The 24,666-nt window shown below is 44.0% G+C and overlaps 1 protein-coding gene across 1 annotated transcript in view; it reads right to left on the bottom strand.

Moving 5' to 3' along the window:
• The window catches only part of LOC146855753 (NLR family CARD domain-containing protein 3-like), a 203,160-nt gene that overhangs the window by 5,321 nt on the left and 173,173 nt on the right, over nucleotides 1-24,666 (bottom strand). The gene's annotated exons all lie outside the window — the stretch shown is intronic.

Raw genomic sequence — 24,666 nt, 5'->3', positions numbered from 1 at the left:
ACTTAAACCCTAAAGTGCCCAGCGCCTGCCTAGTCAAAGAGTACTCTATTGTCATAATCCCATCACCAAGTTGAATGTTGAATGTACAAAAAGCTTTCCATAAAAATGTCATGCAAGCCAAATACTGGAATTTTTTGTAAATTGGTCTGGAACTTCGCTGTATTGGAATGATCCCTGAGGCTCCTTGTCCTGCTACATTTGTCATAGGGAAGGTGTGGGCTTAGTGCTTGATTTGAGACATTGTTTGCCGGTGCTATGCGCTAACACTTACGACAGCCAACCACATGGTGGCTCTGTTTGCCTAATTTTCAGGCTAACACAACAACAAAATGTTTAATAATTTAATATATATTAAAAATTAAAAATCACCCCCCGCCCCAAGACCATTCTTCTAGCTTTGGTGGCCTGGAATAGTCAATTGTAACATGTGTAGGAGTGCAATGATTAGTAGATGTGTGGGTACTGGAATTGGCAGTGCTGGCAGGGGCAATGGGTGGTGTAAACTGAAATGGCATTCTGAGACTGGCCCTGGCACTTACTTTTTACACATTAAGCACTGGTAACTTGACAGATGTGCCCCAGACCTAAAATAAAGGCAGAGCTTGGGCACAGGAAGTACATTCTATGATTTTGACTTATAAGGTTTACTCCAACTGTCATTATATGATCCATACTGGAATACTTGTGTCCATTCTGGCAAATATTTTGTTACAGCCAGGAAAAGTACTGTGAGCACACCATATGCCTAGGAGCAGCTTAGGCCATTAGCAGTGAAAGTGCAGTTGTCCCCAGTAAAAGGACAACATTTGTCAATGGCTCCACAAATAGGTTTTACCTGAACTTTGGGTGAATTATCATTCATGAACTGAGAAATATGATTTTGGGTGAAATATTAATAGTGTATGTCCCTTCACTTTGCTTGCAACAGTGTATACTGTCAGCAAGGAATTCAGTAAAGGCCTCACCTGCGAGTCTGTCACATTTGAGTTCTAAAACCTTTTAGATGGGCCCTCATTTGTGAGTCAGTTTACAGCTCTTTATTTCACCATATTTCCTCAAAATACCCCAATGCATGCTACAAATTACTTTTCTGTGGACGATAAGGCTATAACGAGGCTTGCAAATTGTGAATGTTTTTAATATACAGCATATACCAAGTGGACTGTTAATTTATTCCTATTAATTCCTTTTAACTGTATTCATTTGGACTCCTTGCCTTGTAGCGAGATGAGCTGGTCCCAGGCCCTCTTTGTTTTTTGGTAATTTGCTCCTTGAAGGTGAGATTTGGTTCCAGAGTGAATCCAAGTGACTAAGCATTCAATTAAATTTCGGTTTTGAAGCCATCAAAGTTCATGCCCTTGAGCCAGGTTTGTACTGAATCTTGTCTATTGTTCTTGGCCAATAACAGGAATTTTGTCTTGGTTGGGTCTAACTTCAAATAGGTGCTGGACATCCAAGTCTGGATGATGTGCAAGGAATATTTTGCTAATAAAGAATGAGTTGTGCACGCTACAACTGTGAAAGTTTGGGAAAAGGTCGGTATTTTGCAGAGTTTTTTTTAGAGTTTTTTTGAAAAGTGCTCCTGGGGCGATGTGCCGGTCAAGAACGTCAATGAAATGAAGAAGGCAGCACAACACTGTGTGGATGTGTCCCCCTGGGCACTAGGTGGGTCTCCAGGTGGAGATCTTTGTGCCAATTTTAAGTAAGTTTGACTAGTTCTTCAAAAAGCAGTCCGGAGCGTATTTCTTCTGGAAGTAAGTTTATTCACTTATCTTTGAAGATTTGAGCATCTCATATATCTCATTTGTTCATTATCCAGTGCATTTCGGGTTAGAACAACCCTTCGTCAGGGACAAATCTGTAATGCAACAGTATAATGAGGAGGAGGAAATATTGTAGTCTTTATGCTGATGAATTGTTAGAAATGTGGCATGCTCTCTAATAAGATGATGATAGTAAACGAAGGCAGTGGTGAAATCAACGCTTGGTGCCAGTTTTTGATGGAGTTTATGCCATTAAAGGTGTGTTTAGTGGGAGGAGTTGTGTGGTACTCAGCACGACTCTACTACTATGCTGTTAATCATGAGTGCATAAAACGTGGATTAATTATAAACTATCCCTTGCCAAAAGGAAAAAAGAACTCCAAGAAGAGGCCTGGGATAACCTCAGTTTAGCTGCAGACACAAAAAATAGCAAACTTTATTGGGAGACCATCAATAGCTCCTTTTTAAAGAATGACAGAGTTCCAGAGTTATCTTCATATGTAGATTGTAACTCATGGATGGAACATTTTCTAAATTTTTTTAATCCAGGTGGGATTGTTTTAGATTTAATATTGGATAAGGACCTTTCCTGGCCTAGGCTACCATTGAACATAAGCCTTGAAGAGGTTTATGAAGGATTAAATAATAGTAAAGGAGGTAAAGCCCCTGGCCCAGACGGGGTCCTGTTGGACCTCTATAAATCTGAACGGCATTTGTGGGCCCCTCTTTTAACCAGATTTTTTAACGCAACCGCAGAGGGTCAATTACCCACCTCATGGGGCCAGTCCTTAATAATTCCTCTTTTAAAAAAAGGCTCTAAGTCTGAGGCGAGTAATTACCGCCCTATTTCTTTACTGGATTCCTCTATTAAAATTCTGAGTAGAATAATGCTAAACAGACTAGAAAATTGGGCCACAGACAATTCAATGTTATCAAAGGCACAATATGGCTTCAGGAAAGGCCTGGGTACCTTGGAGCAGTGCGTTAATCTTGATCTTCTGGTCAATAAATACACTGTTGCCAAGGAAGGAAACCTATTCCTTTGTTTTGCTGACCTGAGCAGCGCTTTCGATCTTGTGAATCATGAAATTTTGTGGGACATTTTATTAGAACTTAACGCCCCAAAGGAGTGCGTTTACTTCCTGGCGCGGCTCTATTCACAGTTATCTTGTAAGGTTCGCTATGGCCCCCAGGGTGAATGTACACCTTTTTTTAAAGTTGCAAGAGGCATCCGACAGGGTTGTGTATTAGCACCGTTTTTATTCTCATTATTTATTAATCAGATTGACTCAATTTTATGTAAACTACCCTCGGACGCCCCTATTATAAATGGGAACGCAACCCCAATTTTATTGTACGCTGATGATGCCGTACTTTTGTCAAGAACACAGGTTGGGTTACAACGCCTTATAGACAGATTTGTGACATTTATCAAAGATAGAAAATTGGTAGTTAACAAGACCAAGACATTTGCAATGGCATGTGGGAGGAAAGTTAAATCAACCACCACCACTTTTTATATTGATAAAGCCAAGATTGAAACGGTCAAATGGTTTTGCTACCTAGGAATAACATTTTCAGGAGATGGGAAATGGATTCAAGAGGATGAAAATGTTAGATCAAAGATGATTAGAAATACTAATAGTATTTTTAGATTTTCTGCTAAATTGGGTCAAAGGAGGATAAAAGAAATTATGACAATTTATAACGCCAGGTGTATTTCATCTGCACTATATGGGGCGGGCGTGTGGGGACACCATAGTGTGAATGCACTACAGAATGATGAAAATAAGTTTTTAAAAAAACTATTATGTGTTCCCCCATCAGCATCTACCCTGTTAATTCACAAGGAAGTAGGTATAGACCATGTTGCGGATTTAGCTGCTTTACGCCCATTATTACTCTGGCGATCTATCTGGTCTAAAACCGAAACGATTTTTACACAATCAATTATCAAAGATTGCTTGAGGCTTGATAATTCATCATGTATACCCTGGCTGAATTATATTTGCTATTGGTTTAATCTTTTATTCAACTGTAATATTCGTCTGAACCCTGAGGCATCAAGACTGATACCTAAGAAAGACCTAAAATTGAAGTTTCTCTCATAAAAGAATGCGGCTAGAGAGAAGCAGTCCAGAAATTTAACAACTATTGTACTGTATAATGATCTGAATCTGAGAAAAGGTTTTCAGGTCTACCTCTCCTTTGTCACACGTAACTCTCACCGTTTTGTTTTAACGCGCATAAGGTTGGGGATTGTCCATCACTTAGTTTCATTCCCCCATATGAAAATCAGATCTGATAACATGTGCCCCTGCGACAATTCTCAAAACAAAGTTGTTGCCACTTTTTACTGTTTTGTAAATTTTATAGTCATTTTAGGAGGTTTTATCTAAAACCCATCTTTTTAAAATACAATGTTCGGTCCACTAAATCTGCATTGAAGTTATTAACAACTCTGGAAAGCACTGATATTTGCTTTTTTACCGCAACTTATGTGTTAAAATGTGTATCTATAAGGAAGTCTATAATTGTTCCTGTATAGCTCCCGTTGATCTGCGTATTTTGCACATTTATCTAGTACTGTTAGTAATTCTTTATGTATTACAAAACCTTGAGCTCTGTTTGAGATGCATTTGCACTTTAATATTATTCCCTTTTGTCTTTTTGCACTCTTCATGCACGGTTTTTTAGCACATTTGTCATTTTATGTGAAATTTGCACTTTATATCTGAAGGTCTCTCTGTTTTGCATGGAAATTGATCACATCCATGCATAAAAATACAGTGAAGAAGGCTTTCTTATATGCTATGTAATTTTATTATTTTTTGTTTTAAGTGTTTGCTTGCTTATATGGTTGTACCCTTCCAACCGAATAAAGCTTTTGAAATTGAAATTGAATTGAGATGCTCAAATCTTCAAAGATAAGTGAATAAACTTACTTCCAGAAGAAATACGCTCCGGACTGCTTTTTGAAGAACTAGTCAAACTTACTTAAAATTGGTACAAAGATCTCCACCTGGAGACCCACCTAGTGCCCAGGGGGACACATCCACACAGTGCTGTGCTGCCTTCTTCAAGGAATATTTTGGCCATTGGGTGTCTGAGGCACAGGAGACTTTTTAAGCAGAGTTATAAATCATCGCATATTGGTGAATCTTGATGCTGTTATCTGTGTGTAGATCATCATGTGGCTCCATGCAGACATTGAAGATGACAGGGGAAAGTATAGAATCCTTTTGCATTCCACGGATTAAAAGGATCTTTTGGAACCTGGAGGTTCCCAAGTGAACAAACTGGTGCTGGTTGGAAAGTGGAAAGGTAGGAGGAGAGCAAATGTAGGACATTGATGGTAAATACCATTCAACACTTCATTCTATGGGAAGGAGTTGGTGTCAGAGATGAAGCAGGCTTGGTGTTGTCGATGTCCTGTTGGATCTTCTGTATTTTTTCTCTGAAGAAGAGCTTGATGGCCTTACACTATCCATGGATTTAGGAATAGTTTTGTTCGGTAGAGGATTGATGCAGTGCTTGATTGTCTCAAAAAATATTCTGCTCATGTTGAGGGCTACATTGATGATGTTGGTATGCTACTTTGCGTTAGGTGGTGTACTGATATGTCATCTTATTGCTTGGTGGGGACTTCAGTATTGTAAGCTATTCAAGATTTCAGTTTTTCTTTCATTTTCTTTCATGTCTGCAGATGCATCATTTATTGTCAGCAAGGTCTTTAGAGTACTGTGATGCTTAAGGCTCTGTCTTTAATTTTTTTTACATTTTAATTGGGGCATGGATGTTCATATAGTTTTCCAAAAACGTGTGTAAGTTATTCAAAAGGGAGTTTGCATCGGATATGCAGTTGATAGGATGAGAGATGAGTTCAAGCATTAGGTTGTCCAATTGTCCACTGAGAAGTCTCTGTAGATTTGGTCTACTCTTTTGGGTTGCCCTTGGTTTGTTGGTAGGACGCTGAGCAGGGAGATAGGGATAGTGAAGAGGTAGGTCCATTCTGTGACATGCTGTACCAAGTTAATGTGCCGATGTGGTTGAGCAGGTTGTCTCTTATTTGAGCTTATGTTGTCTGGGTTGTTGAATGCACCCAAGAGGGAGGTGCGACCATGGACAAGGTGGCAAGGAGTTTCAAGAATTCATCAAGGCAGTCCTTGTTCTGTAGATGAGATGGAAGGTGGTGGTCTGAGTTGCGGAGAAATGGCATGTCAGCAGCTCCATGGAGTTGAGTGCTACTTGCTTGAAAAGGGTGCAGGACCCGCTGGGCTTATGAACAACAGTGAGGCCTCCTCCCTTATTGTCTGCAGTCTGTGGGAAGAAGGATGTCTAGGGTTTATGAGGATGTTGGGGTGAGACTTGTTTCTGTGATGAAGAGTGTGTCAAGCCTGGTATAAGTGATGAGGTGCATGGAGTACTCTGGTGTGTCTGGTTAATGTAGTATTGCAGAGCAAGTGTTAATGAACATGAGTTGAAATGTGTGATCTGCAGTTTGATGGTATGTGGCATGTGACTGGGTCTGTGTGTTATGTAAATCCTATATGAATATCTGAGTTCTCTAGGTCTGAATGTGATCGTGTGGTTGGCAATATGGGATGCAGGGTGCGGCACATGATTATATCTTACCTTGTAAGTTTCAGTGGAAATTGGGACCTGGCCCAAGGACCTTCCTGGCCCAAACCGGCAATACCCTTATATATAACAGCCCTTAGTTGTGGACACAAGTACAATTGAAAACCCTGAAGAGTTGATTGAAATAGTGAGAAGGCAGGAAGTGATGTTACTTGCTATACAGATTACTGATGGGAAATTAAGTTCTCTTGTCTGGTGTCTTTTAACAAAGCAGATATTACTGTGTATGTGCATATTGAGCTGTAGGCTTTGCATTGCAGGGGGTATGGACAGAGCTGTATAGTGACCCATAAAATAAGTTTAGCAGTAAGTTTGCTTTTGTGATGCAGTTTCCCTGTATGTACTAAAACTACATCACAGTAATCAAAAACTATGACACATTATCACCGGCAAACTACTGAGACTGGATGTAAAATCAATAAAAAATGTGTCACATCAGTCTTACTGCTAGTTATACTTCCTTTTTAATTGCTACATAAGAAGCATAATGAACAGAGTCAGAGTTTATTTCCAACATCGGGTTTTACCCCCCTATTTATCAAGGGTTATAAATGAGAATAATTTTGTTTCTTTTAAGTTTGTTTCCTGGTTCATTCCAAAAACAGCTTTATTCGACAGAAGTCATAAAAGCGATACAAAACAAGTACAGGTACATGATACACAGATAAATTAACAAGGAGACAATATAAAAATGTTACTATTTAAAATATTTACAAATATTTTTTAAAAGCATATAATACACAAAGAGGTCATTGAGGGTAACATCCAGGGCCGCTAACGCTACTAGCTAATGCTCTTAATTCTAATAACCCATGCCCACCCCAGAAATTTAGCAACGGCCACAACAATTACCGGGTCTGTGCAGGTACGAAGGAGTCTCACTGCTTCAACACTCCATCTAGTACCCAGTAGTTTACAAACAGGTCTCAACCATACACGCCTCGGGGCCACGTAGGCAGGGCAAACAAAAAACATGTGTGCTAGGGTTTCCACCTGGGAATTACAGTTAAAACATAGGTTGCTACTTGTAGGCTTCCACCTAGCTGAAAAAGAGTTTAGAGGCAACACTCTCACCCGCATCTGGAAAAATAATTTCCTATCAAGCACTTTGGTAACGAGATCCCAAAAGTGTTCTAACCTTGGGGCCGATTTGATGCTCAGGAATTCGTCAGTTAGCGAAAGGGATTTAGCTTCGTGAAGTACCTTGGCATTTACCAGCTCCCAGTATTTCTCTTTCATAAGCGCTTTAGATGGGAAGGAAGCAGCCAAAGGGTTCTCCCAGAGATCGCTCATCCCTAAGGCCACAAGGGATTTTCTGGTCTCGTTAAGCCAAACGATCTTCCGGGAGCCCACCAAAGACATTATATCTAGAAAACCCTCCGCGTACTGGGCTAAATCTGGGGTGGTCCACAGGCGACGCCAATAGAGAATAGGACGAAGCCTGGCTACATCGGCTATTGAGTTCTTACCAAGGTCATGTCTTAAGGGAACTATAGGTGTGCTCTGGGGGAGAGAAGTGATGCTACGCAAGAACCTGTTTTCCGAGATAGTTAAAGGAGACAGGTTCTCATATCCCCACAGTTCAGCACCATAAAGAGCCGAACTCACAGCTTTGGCACTGTACACCTGAAGCACAGGTCTAATAGGCTTCGAGGGGGACTTTTTAAATTCGCCAGCTAGAGCTCCAGCAATTTGCCTGTGTTTAAGGGTAGACAAGTCTCGCTGTAATTTCCACGAGAAGTTATTTTGGATGTTAACACCTAGGTAATTAAAAGCCTGTACTTGTTCTAGCGGATTTTTAAACAAAACCAAATTATTTTTAAAAGATTTATGTGGCCTGAATACCATAAGCTTGGTTTTTTTAATATTAACCTCAAGGCCACGGTCAACACAAAAGGTCTCAAAAATATCCAATGAACGCTGGAGTCCGCAAGGTGTTTTAGCAATTAAAAGCGTATCATCGGCGAACATTAGAATAGGGACCTTAGTGTTGCCAAGAATGGGTGCATCTACATGGGCTTTCAAAAGTCGATCCGCTATATTGTTGATATAAAGGGAAAATAATGTTGGGGCCATTGCACAACCTTGCCTAACACCTCTTTGGACAGGGAAGTCCTCAGTCGTTGTTCCCTGCCCTCCCCATCTGATTCTGGCAGAGTTATCCGCATGCAGCCTCTGGATCAAGGACAACAAGCCGCCGTGAAACCCTAGATCTTTCAATGTCAACCAAAGTTTGGGACGTGGTACTAAATCGAAGGCAGCCCTTAGATCCACAAATACCTCATACAAATTCCCCTTGGCCAGGACAACCGTCTTCCAGTAAAGAAGGATGAAGCGAAATACTTGATCGATGGTACTGGTGTACTGGCGAAAACCTGCCTGGAATGAAGATAAGATATTGTTTGACGCTATCCAGAGATGAACACGGTTGAGGATCAATCTACCAGTGATCTTCTGGATAGCGTCAATCAAACTAATGGGCCGATAATTCTCCGGAAGCGAGCGGTCGCCCTTTTTGTACACCGGGATTATTTTCGCAGCTTTCCATGAGCTAGGGATTGGGGCACCATGAGCCAGCGCGTTAACAATCAGCTGGATATATCTCCCCCATCTGAGCTTGTCATGCAGGAAGACATCCGCAGGTACACCGTCCGGGCCGGGGGCTTTTCCAGCTTCCACTCCAACCAGTGCTAAGTTTACCTCGGTGCTGGTAAAATCATCATCAGGTTTAAACAACTGGTGGGACCCCTGACTTTCGGAGGGATCAATGGGTGCGGCATACTGAGGTTTAAAATACTCAACCCACTTCTCTTGGGAGACATTATTTTGGGGACACTCCGGCTGACCACCAGAACCCCACTTTACAATACTTCAAAATAATTTACTATTATTTTGAAGGATTGCTTCAAGAAGGCCCTCCCTTTTTTTCCCGTCCCAATGGCGTTTAGCTCTAGCCACACAGTTCTTATAGATGACTCTTCTATGGCGAACCAGGGAGACATCCCCACCCTTCAAAGCATTCCCAAGTAGTAGCCTAGCTTCCCTACATTCCTTATTGTACCAGGAGGCTTGACAGATAGCACCTCTTGGTCCTGGTCTCGCTTTGATAAGGAAATGAGACTTCAGGCTGGTAAATAAACTATCATGCGCAGATGTTATATCCCATAAATTACCGTTGGAGGCAAGAACTGACTCTATAGTAATAATGGAACCATCCACCTCTTCTTGGATTTGAGCTAAGGTGACGGGGTTCCCCATAAGACCAGACCATTTCAAACGGCGCATGTCATTAGATGGCACCACCTCAGGAGGACTCAACTCCCCATCCTCGGCGGGGCCACTATCAACCTTCCACCATCTATGTAATAAACAGAGAGGGTTGTGATCACTCTCCGGAAGGGACACAATCTTCATGTCGACAAGGGAGTGCCATAATTTCATGTCAGCCAAAATATAGTCAATTTGGCTCCTGCTCACTCCATTATTAAAAGTGCAGGCTCCCTCGCGGTCACTAGGCATCCTACCATTCAGGGCCCTCAAGCCCCTATCCATTCAAAGGGAATTAATCAAAATGGCCACTTCAGGCCACCTTGATAAAGGGGACAACTCCAGGGGGAGGATACCCCAACCTAGCTCTTCATTATCCTGCGTATCCCACTTGTTTTCAAGAAGAGGTTCAAACGTTATATTGAAGTCACCTGCTATGATAACAAAGGTATCAGCTGAGTAAAGATCCAACAGGCGTAAAAGATCATCAATGACCGAGGATTTAACACCCCTACAGCACCTTACGTACACATTATAGATGTCCATTTTACCCAATATTCCAAGCTCAAGCCTCAGCAGTTGAATATCACGATTACCCGTGTGGAGGAGCTTAGCAGTCAAGCACTGTTCGCTTCTTAACCAAATAGTTAGGCCCCCTGATGGACGCCCATGGGACCCCTTAGTTGCCGGGATATGGAAATTTAGGGAGCCCACACAAAAGCGTGGCTCTAAGAGCCAGGTCTCCTGGAATAAACAGATATCCATTGTGTTAATAAATGTGACCCAATCAGCAATAGCTAGCTTAGAATTTAGGCCAGCAATATTCCAGGAACATAAGGAGCCACCAGTCAAGGCAAGACCAACAGGATCAGAAACGGTGAGTTGCGCGTCTGCTAAAAGACCACTGATGGGTTGGTCAAGCCCCTGGCGTAAATCTGGGGCAGAAATAGAGTGGCAGATATTAGGGGCTATAGGGACTGGGTACACAGAGTAGGAATAGGGGTTGATACAAAGGCCGGCCATAGTAGACTCTTGATACTCATTGGTCACAGCCCGTGCGCCTCTGTCCCAATGGCCAACATCCCCCTCGTCATGAAGTCAGTCAATATTATCCAGGGAAGAACCAGCCACCACCCTGTCGCTACAATGACCACACTTAAACCCCCCTAGGTCGTGCGGGGGGTAACTTCGCAGTTGGATGGTAGAGCCTTCCGGGGGAGTGGATCTAAACTCCAAGGATAGAAGGTTTTCAGTGAGATAGTTACTTTTAAGAGTTAATTCAATGCAATCAACAGGGACCCTAGATGAGGAAAGTCTAATGGCTCTGGAAATGTCTTCCCTGATGACTGAACGACATCCCCTAACGTGTCTCAACCAATTAATCGCTTTGTTAGTCAACGACTCGGGAGACTCAGTGCCACTAAATGTAGTCAATTTAGGGACGTTGGTCATAAATATTTTATTGGGACAATCCATGGCATTACCCTTAGATTGGACATTAGGTTGAACATTATAAGCACCCCGGCCAGCCAGTGACTGCTGGTCAAATTTGACAGAGTCACTTCCTGCCCCCAGCCTCTTTGTACAATTCGTTCTAGCCTGCAAAATACTACTAGCATTAGCTGCTGGACGAACCAAAGGTTGGTTCATTCCAGCCTTAACAGCATTGCTATATGTAACAATACCTTTGGGACAGGGGTTGGAAAGCCCTGGACAGACATCCTGAGGACCCAATGGATCTACTGGAGCAGGTAAAATGGTGCTTGGAATAAAACCAGGGGCAGGGGATGGAACAGCAGTACACAACCCAACTTTACTAGTCAGAGACTCTACCACTGATTTCAATAAATCGATTTCATCCCTCAGCAACTTAACCATCTTTATAAGATCGTGTAAGGTGTTATTAGGTGACTCAGCAAGGTTACCTGAAAGGGATTTGGGAGAACACAACAGAGGTTCGGGTGAAGCCACATTACTAACTTCCTGTTCGTTCATCAATGGGCAAAACCTATTAAAACAAGGCACAGTAGGAACACAACACCCAGAAACAACTGCAGGAGACAAAGGAGGGATATCCCCAACAACCGAGACCTCAGGATCAATCGATTTGCTGGCACCCTTCGAAGCACTTAATGTGGCCTTACAACGAAACATTTCCGGCACAGTAAGAGCTGGTGTGGGATTGGCATGTTCAAAGTCAGCAAAGGAAGAAAAAGAAGAAAAAGAAGCGACAACCCGGCTATCGGCCGCTGGTGGCTGATCGCATCCCAAAATTGCCTCACACTCCCCCACCAAATCGCCAATACGCGTCAGAGTCCCTTCCGGATCGGGCTGTTTAGCAGCACGGCGATACTTCTTAAGTTTCCATACTTTAGGCAAAGAACCATTTCCCCCTGGGCCCCCAGAACTCTCAACTAGCTTTCTCTTGCCCATTCAAAAACAGGAGCTACAACTTAGGGGGAACAACAGGGCAGAGTCACCACGCAAGATATATAGTCACCTTATGAGGACGTTCCACTCCTTACAGCTTGTCGTATACAACCAAGAGGGGTGGCCCAGCCCGGCCTCTTCCGTCCCCTGACGGCCCGCCCTCTGCCCGGGCTCAGCCTGGCGCGTCCCGCGATGCGGAGGGAGCTGTTCGATTTTAGCGCCTCCAGGCATGGAAGTCGTCGTGGGTGGGGGCGGTAACACTGCCGGGAATGCTGGGAATGGTAGTTCTGTCCCTGCTGCACCGAGCAGAGCAAGCGCGACCAGCAGCAGCAGCGCAAGAAGGAGCGACCACCTTCCGCGAGCGTGCAGCAGCCCCTGATCAGCTCAACACCGGTCCCCAGGTAAGAGGCGTAGAAGGGCACTCCTTGGTTCCAGCCCGCAGCAATGACACCCGCTCCACCGAGGGAGCTGTTAGATTTTAGCGCCTCCAGGTGCGGAAGTCGTCGTGGGTGGGGGCGGTAACGCTGCCGGGAATGCTGGGAATGGTAGTTCTGTCCCCGCTGCACCGAGCAGAGCAAGCGCGACCAACAGCAGCAGCGCAAGAAGGAGCGACCGCCTTCCGCGAGCGTGCAACAGCCCCTGATCAGCTCAACACCGGTCCCCAGGTAAGAGGCGTAGAAGGGCACTCCTTGGTTCCAGCCCGCAGCAATGACACCCGCTCCACCGAGGGAGCTGTTTGATTTTAGCGCCTCCAGGCGTGGAAGTCGTCGTGGGTGGGGGCGGTAACGCTGCCGGGAATGCTGGGAATGGTAGTTCTGTCCCCGCTGCACCGAGCAGAGCAAGCGCGACCAGCAGCAGCAGCGCAAGAAGGAGCGACTGCCTTCCGCGATCGTGCAGCAGCCCCTGATCAGCTCAACACCGGTCCCCAGGTAAGAGGCGTAGAAGGGCACTCCTTGGTTCCAGCTCGCAGCAATGACCATAGTGACATAGTGCCTTTAATGTATTCTTTGTTAAATTACTTTTTCTTCTAACGTATTCATTCAGATTTCCTTCTTTTAGCAATACTGTTCATTGTGTGTAAGACATGCTAACTCCCAATACTACTGTACCATTGATTTACCCTCAACTACTGATTAAAAGTCAGCTCCTGGTTATTCAATTAAATCTACAGAGAGCTTCAGTTGTTTGTTATAAGTAGGGTGTTAAATATGTCATGCTTATCAAACTGAGTGCTTTAAACAGTGAAAGCAATCAACAACTGAGGGTAACTTAATGAAATATGTTTTAAGGTATACTCTTAAATACATAAACAAATCACCAAACTACTATTAGGTGACCACACATTCTTTATAGACAAACAAATAGATAGCACATCCTCACATGCAGAGATTACCTATGAATATGCATGTATCACAATTCACTTGGCATGGGGATGGGGATGGGTCAGTGGGTTGATGAGTGGCAGCCTGATTTTTACTCACTTTCACACCACAGGAGTCAGCAGTTATTATACTCACCCTCATATGTGCAAGTATCAATCCTATCTAGGAAGCAGGGGCAGAGGAGGAGTCAGTTAGACAAGGGTATTGTTCAGCGTGTGCTCACAGTTGCAAAGGATCAGTCTTTTGATGACTCTGTCTGTGTTTTTAGGTGATACGAATAAGGTTGTCTTATTGCTTCATGCCAGCAGGACACAGTTGTTCCAGTCCTGGGCTTCCATTTAACTAATGAGTGCATTCTGTGAGTCGTATTCCTCATCTACTTCCAATCTAACCAATCATTCCTAAATGAAAGGAATGGCATGCTGGTATTCAGTCAACAAGAAGCAGCCCGGTAACCCTTAGTAGAGACCATGGCAAAAGCCACAACACTGCATATTTGGCACTGTCTTTCTGGCACAGTATTTGCATGCTTGGCCTTTTCCTCCTGTTACAATAAGGACAGGGCGCATTGCCTGTCCTGGGCACACTACTACTAATAGCAGAATGTGCCTGGAACAATACGCCTACTTGTGGTTTACTATTTTCCAAAAACAGTGTGCCCTTGGTGCCCTTACTTCTGGCAAAGCACTTAATTCTGATGTGGTTAAATGTTTCAGAACGGGGAAAATTGTAAAGCATGAGTAGAAAAGGTTTGACTTGCTGTGCCATTGTTGGTCCTTTATGTGCAGTCTGAAGGGGCCTGGATGCCTTTAATGAGAAGAGTTACTCCACCTCCAACAGACATTTTCATTTTGTTCATTTTCCAGTGGCAATAGCAGAGCGAGACAGACTCTGCTGTGAGACTGAATCAATTTTCTTCGTGTGCAAAAGTATTTCAAGAGGGGACACTCTCATCTCAAAAGACTGAAACAATTTTTCATTTCAAATATTTTAATCGATGAATGGGGGTGGAAGTTGAGAAATAACACGTTTTCTTGGAGATGGATAGTACGAATTCGCTTTGCAGTTCCCGTGGTCTATCATTAATAATTACCATCATAAGTTGGGAAAAGTCATTAAAACCTTCCTATTACCCAATCAGAACTCAACTGACAGTCAGTAAATCTTTTTTCGGTGACATAACTGCATAAAGAGGGGTTCACTGAAGAATGTGCACTCTTAAATGCCAATATCCTACCACACCCGGCAAGTTGGAGGCGCCTTTACTTTTCCATCCTGCAGGAATACTATACAGGCCCTTATCAAGGAGGCCCACACAACGTATAGAGTCACAAGATCGACAATGCTGGACATTATTCCAGACCAGGGTCCAGACCAGATTGGGCTCGTTGAACCTCTTAATAGAAGCATATTTCTCGCCACATTCATCTTCTGCTACGTTTGCCCTGATGAAGTTCAACCTTTGAACAAAACGCGTTGGCTGATGCTTTGCGCAAATCCCATGAATTGTTTGAAATAAAGATTTATATATTTTTGCAACGAAGACACTGATCGAGCTTCTTTATTGACGTTATATTAACTTGGGAGTGCACCGCTCCATTGTTCTCAAAGTTCTGTATTTCTGCTTGGCAGTTGGCATCCTACAACGCCGTGTGCAGGAGCAGAGTGTGCACACCGACTTTCATCATATTAGTAATCTATTACTTCGGGATTACATCGAGGAAGTGCGGCAACTGGGGTTCGCCGTTGGTTCTCTATTTTCATCCTACCACACCATTTAAAAAAAATGTATTATGAAAATGCACTACTGGACATCACTACTCTCTCAGACTTTCCTGCTGGCGGGCTTTGGAATATCCGGTACAGTCGTTCTTTAAGCAGCAATTGGATTATTCTCTAGTTCTAATGGCTTTAGAAAGATAATGTTGATGAGCATCTCCCCTACTCTGATAACTGTTCTAGACTTGGCAGAGTACATATTATTTCAAGACCAGAGGCTCCTATTATGCATTCTATTCTTGCTTTATTTTGAATAGCAGCAATCAAGATTTAGAAACTACAATTCCCATAAGGCATGGGACTACCAGTCAATGGGAAAAAACAACGCAGTAACAATTACAACCAATAGGCACACATAATACTCAGCTTGACTGCGAACAGCCCTCTTTTCTTGCTGCTCGCTGTCAAGATAAGTATTGCCCATACTTTTATTATTACGTGATTAATAATTAGTTTTGCATATATTTACAGTTGTATTTGATATATATTTTAGCAGTGTTTGTATTCCCTAGTCGGCACGTTGCCGCATTGTATGCGCGCACTTCCCCTCGTGCTCAACAGCGCTTACCGTTACATTGGCCATTTTTTGCACCATCTGTCATATGACCATTTATCTTACAGCACCCTTTTACTTTCCTCTCAGTGACTCCTTTTGACTCTCGGTTGCGTCTAAACATCTCCGCTTACCAGCATTCCGTTCCGATCTTAGCCTACATTTCACTTCCCCAGTGTTGTCGTCTGAGTGGTGTTTACGGAGCTCTCTCCCCGGGAGGTGAGCCTTCTGTCCTACCTTTGTTTTTTCTGACCGGCCACCCCTTAACTTTCTGCCTGCTTTGAGTGACGCCCTTAGGAGGAGCTTGCTCATTTCTTCCCGGTGCCTGGTATTTTAACCCCTTTTCTGCTGTAACTTTTGTTGAGGTCATAATTATTGTTTGTTTTTACTTTGGAACTGGACAGTTCCCCCCTAATTCAGGATACTGATGAGGAAGACAATAGTCTTAAGGATAATTTGAATTTATTTATTCAGACCTTGGTTGAACAGGCTGTGTCAGCCTCTATGGGCAAAGTCACAAAGAATATTGAAAACTCTGTTATAAATTTAATGTCCAATACTTTTTTGGACCATTCAGTGGGGGAGAGCACAAAGCTCAAGCAATTGGGTTTCCCTTAACCAGCTTATGTTAAAACAAAACAAAAATCGAATGCTGTGCTATTGGTTAGTGAAGTTTCCTCACACATGACAGAGGACATGGCTCCTCCCAGGCCTCCTTCTAAGGAGGGGAATAAGAATGCAACTCTGAGGTTCCGTGAGATTCGTAATGACATTTTTGGGTTTGTTCGAATATGGACGAGTTTGGTATCTACGAACCGCAAATGACGAGTTTAGTGGGTGTACGCGTTTTCGCTACGCTGCTATGTATGGTTCGTCTCATTCCTGGGTGTGTCCATCTGAACCCTCGGGTTCCATTTTAGATACGGCATCCATTTTGTCTCTTGCCCTCAAGTAGCCAGCGAACGGACACTGTCCGCTTCGTGACCCTGGGATTCCCAGGCTTTCGCGGAGGACACGTGTTCCTTTGAGGGTGTCTTGATGATGAGGGGGATGACACTGCAAGGGCAGATGGCTCCGCTCGAGGCTCATCTTGCCGTGCTAGTTTATTGTTTCAGTCGTGCATGCATTAGGCACAAATCCTTTGATCCTGCAATCATGTTTCCGATATTGCTCCCTACACTCTTTTCCAATCTGTTGTTCATCCTTGTTTTTCCTTTGCACCTGTTTCTGTTCCTTCTCCTAATTCGTTTACAGTCAGAATGGAATGTGCTTAATGTGGGGATAACGTGCTTTCACAGTTGGGAACCGGCAATGCTGCTGTAATTATGTTCCGGGTTTTTGAAAACATGAATGCGACCCTTTGAAGTTTACTGTGGGAACTGAGTTGTAACCTTTTGTTCGCCATGTTGTTCAATGACGAAAATGTGTATAAAAGGAGCGATCCACTTTTGCAATTTGAAGCAGTCTCTCAGAACCTACACGTTGTGTACTTCTTGCGATTTCTGTATCCCTGCAGTAAATAAATACTGATCTTTGACGCCGCAGGAAGTGTCCCGTGTCTCTGTGTTTTGTACGCCGGAACAGGTAACCCACGAAGGTTTCAGGTGTTGTCCCCTGGCACCGCTGGGCCTTAGAATAGCCCAGTCCTTCAGTTGGCGCCCAACGTAGGGCGACTTCAGCGGTACCGGTCCAAAGCCCGACGATCGTGAGGAACTTCGTGTGAAATCTCCGAGGGAAGGTGCACCCCGCTTCATCGATCCAGTTGTTGAAATAAGTGGTCTGAAGACTTTTCCCGCGAAGATTCCCGCCTCCTGACGGCTGCGACGGACTGATGCCCTGACTGTCGACCTGTTTTGGCACCTGGCGTAGTCCTTTGTACGGCGAGACGATAGACGGGCCTTCCTGGTGACGCCATTGCTCTTTCGGTTAAGTATTTGTGGGTCGCTCCCAGAGTCCATGGTTTTGTAGTTCCTTTTTGGGACGGTTACTTTGTATTTTTTGTAACTTGGTTAAACTTGGTTGTTTGCATGGTTCCATTGCATTTGTGGTTCTTAGTTGTTGGTTCTTAGTTGTTGGGTTTTATTTGACAATTGCAATCGCCAAAAACCGAGGGTCTTGCATTTTTTTGCGAGGACATCGTAATTCAATAGCCCTTGAAGTTTGTAAACTCGGTTCGTGTGCACGATGCCTGGCCGTAGTACTTTGTTTGGTTTCCTTAAAAGTTGCAGCACGGATTCCCGGCTGGAGGATTCATGTCCGATACCTCCAGTTGGAACTCCAATTTATGAGCTCTATAGTCGCCACGGAGTAGGTCCTATCGTATATAATGAATATTGGATTCGTTACACTAAAAATGATGGTGTTCTTAGTTGGCCACCACATGGTAGTTTCGAAACTGCAATATTAGATAATCTTGAAGCTAAATTGTTTAAAAAGAAAGCTAGGCCGGCCATGTTTGATTCCTTTTGGTTATGGCGTAAAGAGGCCAAGCAGAAAGAAATCAAACAGATTAAGAAAAATAAGAGAGAAGGTATTATTACGGTAATGCGAAATGCAGAACAGTATCAGCGAGACAGAGACGAGAAGGAACAGGAAGTTTTTGCTAGACTGCATCATATGGCGGTGGATAAATGTTATCCGGTTTTACCGTCTAGTTCTGATAGGAAGGGAGAAGAAGCGGTAGAGGATCCATTATTGTCTTATCTATTGAAGTCACCACCTCCCTATGCACAAGATACTATGGTTCCTGTGATTCCTCCTGTTCCTCAACCTGTTGTTCTGGCGGCTGCTGGTCAGCCTGTCGTTCCTCCTGTTCTCCCGAATCCCCTTGTGCCCCAAATTGTCCCTACTCCTTTACCCGCTCTTCTTCCTACTGCTCCTTTGCCTGTACCTCATCAGCCTATTGTTACTACTACTCCTGCTATCTCGACTACTGCTACTGTTTCTACGTTTACTCCTAATGTTGTTGCTCCTGTACTTCTTTCTTCTTCCCCTTCTGTTCGTAGTCGTATACCTAATGCTGTTGCTAATCTCTATTCTCCACTTTTTGGACCAATACTTGGGTCCGATCTTTCTGATGTCTCTCAGAGGCGCAGTCAAATTCCTGATGGTAGAGAATGTGAGACGTTAGTGAAAATGGCGCGTAAATGGATTAGGCATCCTGCTAAGTACACTTCGCGTATAGTTTTTGAAACATTTTCTCAGTTTAATGAGCCCACACAAAGATTCGTGTTCGAGGAAATGTGTAAATCCTCGAGAGAAGAGTGGGATAATGATGAGGTAGACAATGTACCGCCCGAGATGACTGAACTTCAGAATCAGTTTTCGAATGGTATGATTGTGGGTGGTAATGTCCGACGTGCTTTAGAGCGTCTGTTATCTTTTCGATCTACAGTACAACCTCGAGCATTGTTTAAGGACGAAACTGAGGAGTGGATGGCACAACCTGGTCAGTATCCTATGCGGGAAGTTCCCCCAGTGTGGATGCCAGGTGATCCTGCTGCTAATCCTGTTATTCCACCACACTTTCAGAGAGTTTGGATACACCTCCCATGGAAGCGATCGGAAGTTTTGCAGGTGAAGCAAACTTTGCCTGACCCCCGCAAAAATCCGGCAGGTTATTATAAGGAGTTATCCCAATTAGTGGATGCTACTGTTATGAACCGCGTCGATATCGACATGTTGTTCGGTAATGTAGTACCTCAACCGATTTGGGCGAAAATCCGTCAAGAGAATCACGCAGCTGAGTTAGGCGGTGATTGGGCTGCTCTTGCGGCGGCCGACGGACGACAAGTTGGTGGGTCTAAACCTGAACAGATCATTGAGAATCTGCCCCAGAGGATAATTACACTTATGAAGACGCTTATGCCAGCAATAAGGGTTAACTGGGACAAACTGTCTGCGTGCAAACAAAAGAAGGGCGAGAGTGTCTCCGATTTCTTTACGAGATTTGAGGAGGCATTCATCGATCACAGTGGTCAGGATATGAGCACTGAGGGAGGTCAGCGACTGTTTGTTGATAAATTTGTATCGAATTTGTTGCCTGAACTAAGCAACAAATTGAAGAATTCTGAAAGTTCGTGGGCCGTTTCTACCACTGCTCAAATATTAGCCACGGCCCAATACTACGAAAATAGAGAGAAAGAAGAAAGCGAACGTGCAGATAAGAAAACGAAGGATCTTAAAACTAAGGTCTTATTGCAGCAAGCGTATCCTCCGCGCCCGAATCAAAATGACTCGCAACAGCAAAATCGATTACAATCACAGTATTCTAGGTCGCAGTCGCGTACTGACTCCTCTACATCACGATCTATGCTGGGGTATAATCAATGCGCATATTGTAGGGGTGAGGGCCATCTGAAGTTTAATTGTCCAGTTTTGCGTGACCGAAACAATGGTGTTTCGGCTCGAGGAGGTCGTAGTGGTCCTCACCAAGCATCACGTGGTTGAGGTCGCGGTGTTACTCAGAATCAGAATGAGCGTTTTGCCACTTCATCAGACTCGCAAAATTGCTTTGATTGGCGCGATTCATCGTCTGGTAGATCTGCACAGTATCATGTGGACGACTATTATGTCGAGCATGATGTTGATGCTGATGGTAATTACTAGGACAGCCATAGACAAAGAGAGGGAGTAGTATCAGTTCCGGTTGATCAGAGAGGGCCTTACGTCGCAGTTGCCACATTGGGCGTAGTTGAGCCTTTTCTGTTGGACACTGGTGCAGCGAAAAGTTCTATCATGCATTCGAAACTCCCTGGCGCACCTTTGTCTGGCTTAACGAATGTTTCCGTTGGATTCTCTGGCGCCCCCGTTAGCAATCCAGTTTCTAGCCCTTTGCCCCTTTCAATTGGGTCTCGTGAGTTAGAAGCTCCTTTGATTTTGACTACTGGTTGTGGTGAGAATCTTTTGGGCCTGGATTTGTTGAAGCGGTTATATGCGACTTTGTACTGTTCTCCTGCGGGAGTGGAGCTTACGTTGGGTCAGAGAGTGATCTCTCCTATGTATTTGTCAACTGATAAGCTCCACCGGAATTGAGTTCTCTTCCTGAGTCTTTGTGGGCAACAGGTCCCAATGACGTGGGCCTGCTGGATATACCCCCTTATGCTGTTCAATTGAAATCAAACGTGCAATTACCACGCATTCCCCAGTATCGTATCTCTCTTGATGGAGAACGAGCACTATTAGCGATCATTTACGATTTGATCGATAAAGATGTCATCGAAGAAACTCGGGGTAACGTGTGTAATAGTCCTGTGTTACCTATTTTGAAACGGACTGATCCATCCAAGCCTCCTGTGTATCGTTTTGTTATTGATTTAAGAGAGGTAAATAAAATTGTAATTCCACAGTTTCCCGTGGTACCTGACATTACAGCTTTGCTGACTCTGATTCCAGCTTCTGCATCATGGTTCTCGGTAATCGATCTGAAGAATGCTTTCTTTAGCATTCCGATTGCTGAGGAAAGCAGAGATCTATTCGGTTTCTCATTAGGTGGTCGCAGCTTCAGGTTTAAACGCGCACCTCAGGGCTACTGTGAGAGTCCATCGATCTACAGCCAAGCTCTTAAGAGTCAACTTGATGCGTTTGTGTTACCGGCTGGTGCGGCCTTGATTCAGTACGTTGATGATCTGTTGGTAGCTGCTGACACTGAACAGATTTGCAAAACTGCTACAGTATCACTGTTACAGCATCTATGTGACTTACATCACAAAGTGTCACCTTCTAAACTACAATATTGTTGTCAAGAAGTAACCTATCTAGATCACTTATTGTCAAAGGAGGGAAGAAGATTGACCCCAGAAAGAATTGCAGCGATCGCTCGAATGACTGTGCCAACAACTCAGAGAGATGTGCGTGCCTTTCTAGGTATCACGTCATACTGCAGACAGTGGATTCCGAACTTTTCACTGTTAGCGAAGCCATTGATAGCTCTCACGTGCAAGGATGTTTCGACTCCTTTGCCATGGACGGAAGAATGTCAGAAAAGTTTTTCTGAACTGCGTGATGCGTTGTGTTCGGCTCCTGTGTTAGGTACTCCTGATTACAGTAAACCGTTTACACTATACGTTCACGAGAGAGAAGGTTGTGCGTTGAGTGTTTTGACGCAACAATTTGGTGGTAAGCAGCGTCCATGTGCATATTTTTCCTCGACCTTAGACCCGGTAGCTAGAGCGTTGCCGAGTTGCTTGAGAGCGACAGCAGCAGCTGCGGTGTCTATTCGACAATCCGCAGGTCTGGCCATGGATAATATGCTCACAGTGATGGTTCCGCATGCAGTTGACACTCTCCTGAATCGTACAAAAACTCAACATCTGACGAGTGCAAGGTTGTCCGGTTATGAGTTGACACTTTTGGCAAGTCATATACAGATCAAGCGTTGTAATGTGCTGAATCCGGCGACATTGTTGCCGACTAATATGGAATCAAATGATGTACCACCACATGATTGCTATTTACGAACTGAGGAAGAAACGAAGGGTCGTGTTGACCTGAAAAACACTCCATTGATAGACCTCGATGGCACTTTGTATGTTGATGGTTCATGTTTTAAGTTGCCGAATGGTGATGTGACGACTGCGTATGCTGTAGTGACGTTGAGTACGGTTGTGGAAACTGCGAGATTGAGTCAGAATTCAGCGCAAGCGGCAGAGTTGATTGCGTTGACGAGAGCGTGTGTTTTATCTAAGGGAAAGCGAGTGAATGTGTTTACTGATAGTCAATATGCGTTTGGCGTTGCACATAGCTTTGGTCGATTGTGGAGAGAAAGAGGATTTATGACATCGCATGGTACGAAGATCCAACACGGACAGCTTGTGAACGATCTTTTGGATGCACTTACATTGCCTAAACAGGTGGCAATCATTAAATGTAGTGCGCATCGAAAGGTTACTGATGATGTTGGTCGTGGTAATGCATTTGCGGATGAGATTGCTAAGGAAACGGCTAAGAATCTTGCGACCCGAATGTATGTTACGAGTTCAGTGAGGTGGCCGACGGAGACTGGTATGTGTGAAGACACTGTTGAGAGCGTGAAAGCAATTCAGAATGAGGCCACTGAAACGGAAAAGACCAAGTGGAAAGAAAGCACGAGAAAGTTAGACACGCATGGATGTTGGGTTGACTTGTCGGAATGTCAGAGGTGGATGTTACCGGATGCATATGTGCTAGCCGTTGTGATTATGGCTCACGGCTTGTCACATATTAGCGCGAAAGGTATATGTAAGTTGTTGTCCCCTGTATGGAAGAATGATGGTATTGCTAAATGTGCTGAGAGAGTGGTTAAGAATTGTATGGTGTGTTTGATGCATAATCCTGGCAAGGGCACCCCCACTCCACCCGGCCATTTTGCTCCTCCTACATGTCCCTTTGAGGTTATCCAACTGGACTTCATCCATATGGAGAGATGCAATAATCTGAAGTACGTTTTAGTTGTGGTTTGTGCGTTCTCAAGATGGATCGAGGCCTATCCTCTTAAGGATAATACTGCCCTGTCCACAGCGAAAGTCCTACTGAAGGAATACTTTCCTCGGTATGGAATGCCACGGATTGTGTGGTCAGATAACGGAAGTGAGTTTGTGGGAAGCGTGATGCAGAGTGTGTGTAAGGGCCTTGGAATTCGACAAAAATTCCATAGCGCCAATCATCCCCAGGCAGCGGGTTTGGTTGAAGGGTACAATGGTACTTTGAAACTGAAACTTGCGAAGATACAAGCTACGACTGGTCTGTCATGGCCTGATGCCTTGCCTCTGGCTCTCTTATCGACCAGGGCGACTGTGCACTCTCGAGTAGGGCTTAGCCTATATGAGATTGTGTTCGGCCGCCCTGCAAACATTTGGGGAGTCCCGAGGCCTAAGGCCTTTGATAGTCTTGAGTATCCAATGTTAATTGATTATCTTCATGATCTGACTGCTAAACTGAGGTTAATTCATCAACAGGTCTTTGAAGCTCTACCGGCACAGACAAAGGGTCCTGGACATCGGCTCCAACCGGGTGACTGGGTTGTCACCCGCAATTTTGGCAGAAAACGCAACTTGGAGCCGAGATTTGTGGGTCCCTTCCAAGTATTGCTGGCTACAAGGACTGCAGTTCGGTTGGAAGGCAGAAAGAACTGGGTGCATTCCACCCATACCAAAAAGGTTCCGATCCCTTCACCAGCAGACAATTGGGTGAGAACTGGTATTGCGGCAACGGAAACCGAGACCTCTCTATGTTTCGTGCCGTTTAGTGATGCTCAACCTGTAGAAAACAATTCATTGCAGCCAGACACATCTGTTGAGTCGTCAGTTTTGGAGAGCTCAAGGGCTGAATTGTCATCTGATCGATTGAACACTGTTTCACAATTTGAACAATTATTTGAAGAGCAGACTCGACCTGGAAGAAGTCGATATTTTCTTCGTTCACATGACAAAGACTAATATTTTTTTTGAATTTATATTGTCCTTTACTGTTGCCACGAACATTAAGAACAATTGCATCCTTTACTGATTTTCGAGTTCCTTTTCATGTGTACTTTTTACAGCTAAGAGACTTTTTTATTCAATTGGATGTTTGTTTAAGAAAACCTATCATCCGGGTTGACCGTAGGGCCGTGCGGGTACTTCCTTCTGTTTAGCAGGTTCCTGACACTAGGTCGGTTACCTTTTTGTCGATTCCTGGGAACTCCTGGGAATTGATAATTGCTACTCAGAACGAAGTGCGTCAAGGACGTTACGGACGGTTTTTAGAGGATGGCGTTCTCTGAGCTGTTGGAAGTAGAAAGGATGTCGGCGCAAAGATCAAAATTGCATAAGATTGTACGAACAAAATGCTTTTTGTTTCAGGTATTCCTGCTGTTCTGACTGTTTCTATGCTA

This window comes from Triturus cristatus, chromosome 4_1, assembly GCF_964204655.1.
Source record: "Triturus cristatus chromosome 4_1, aTriCri1.1, whole genome shotgun sequence".
NCBI lineage: Eukaryota > Metazoa > Chordata > Amphibia > Caudata > Salamandridae > Triturus > Triturus cristatus.
This window is presented reverse-complemented; position numbering and strand designations above follow the sequence as displayed.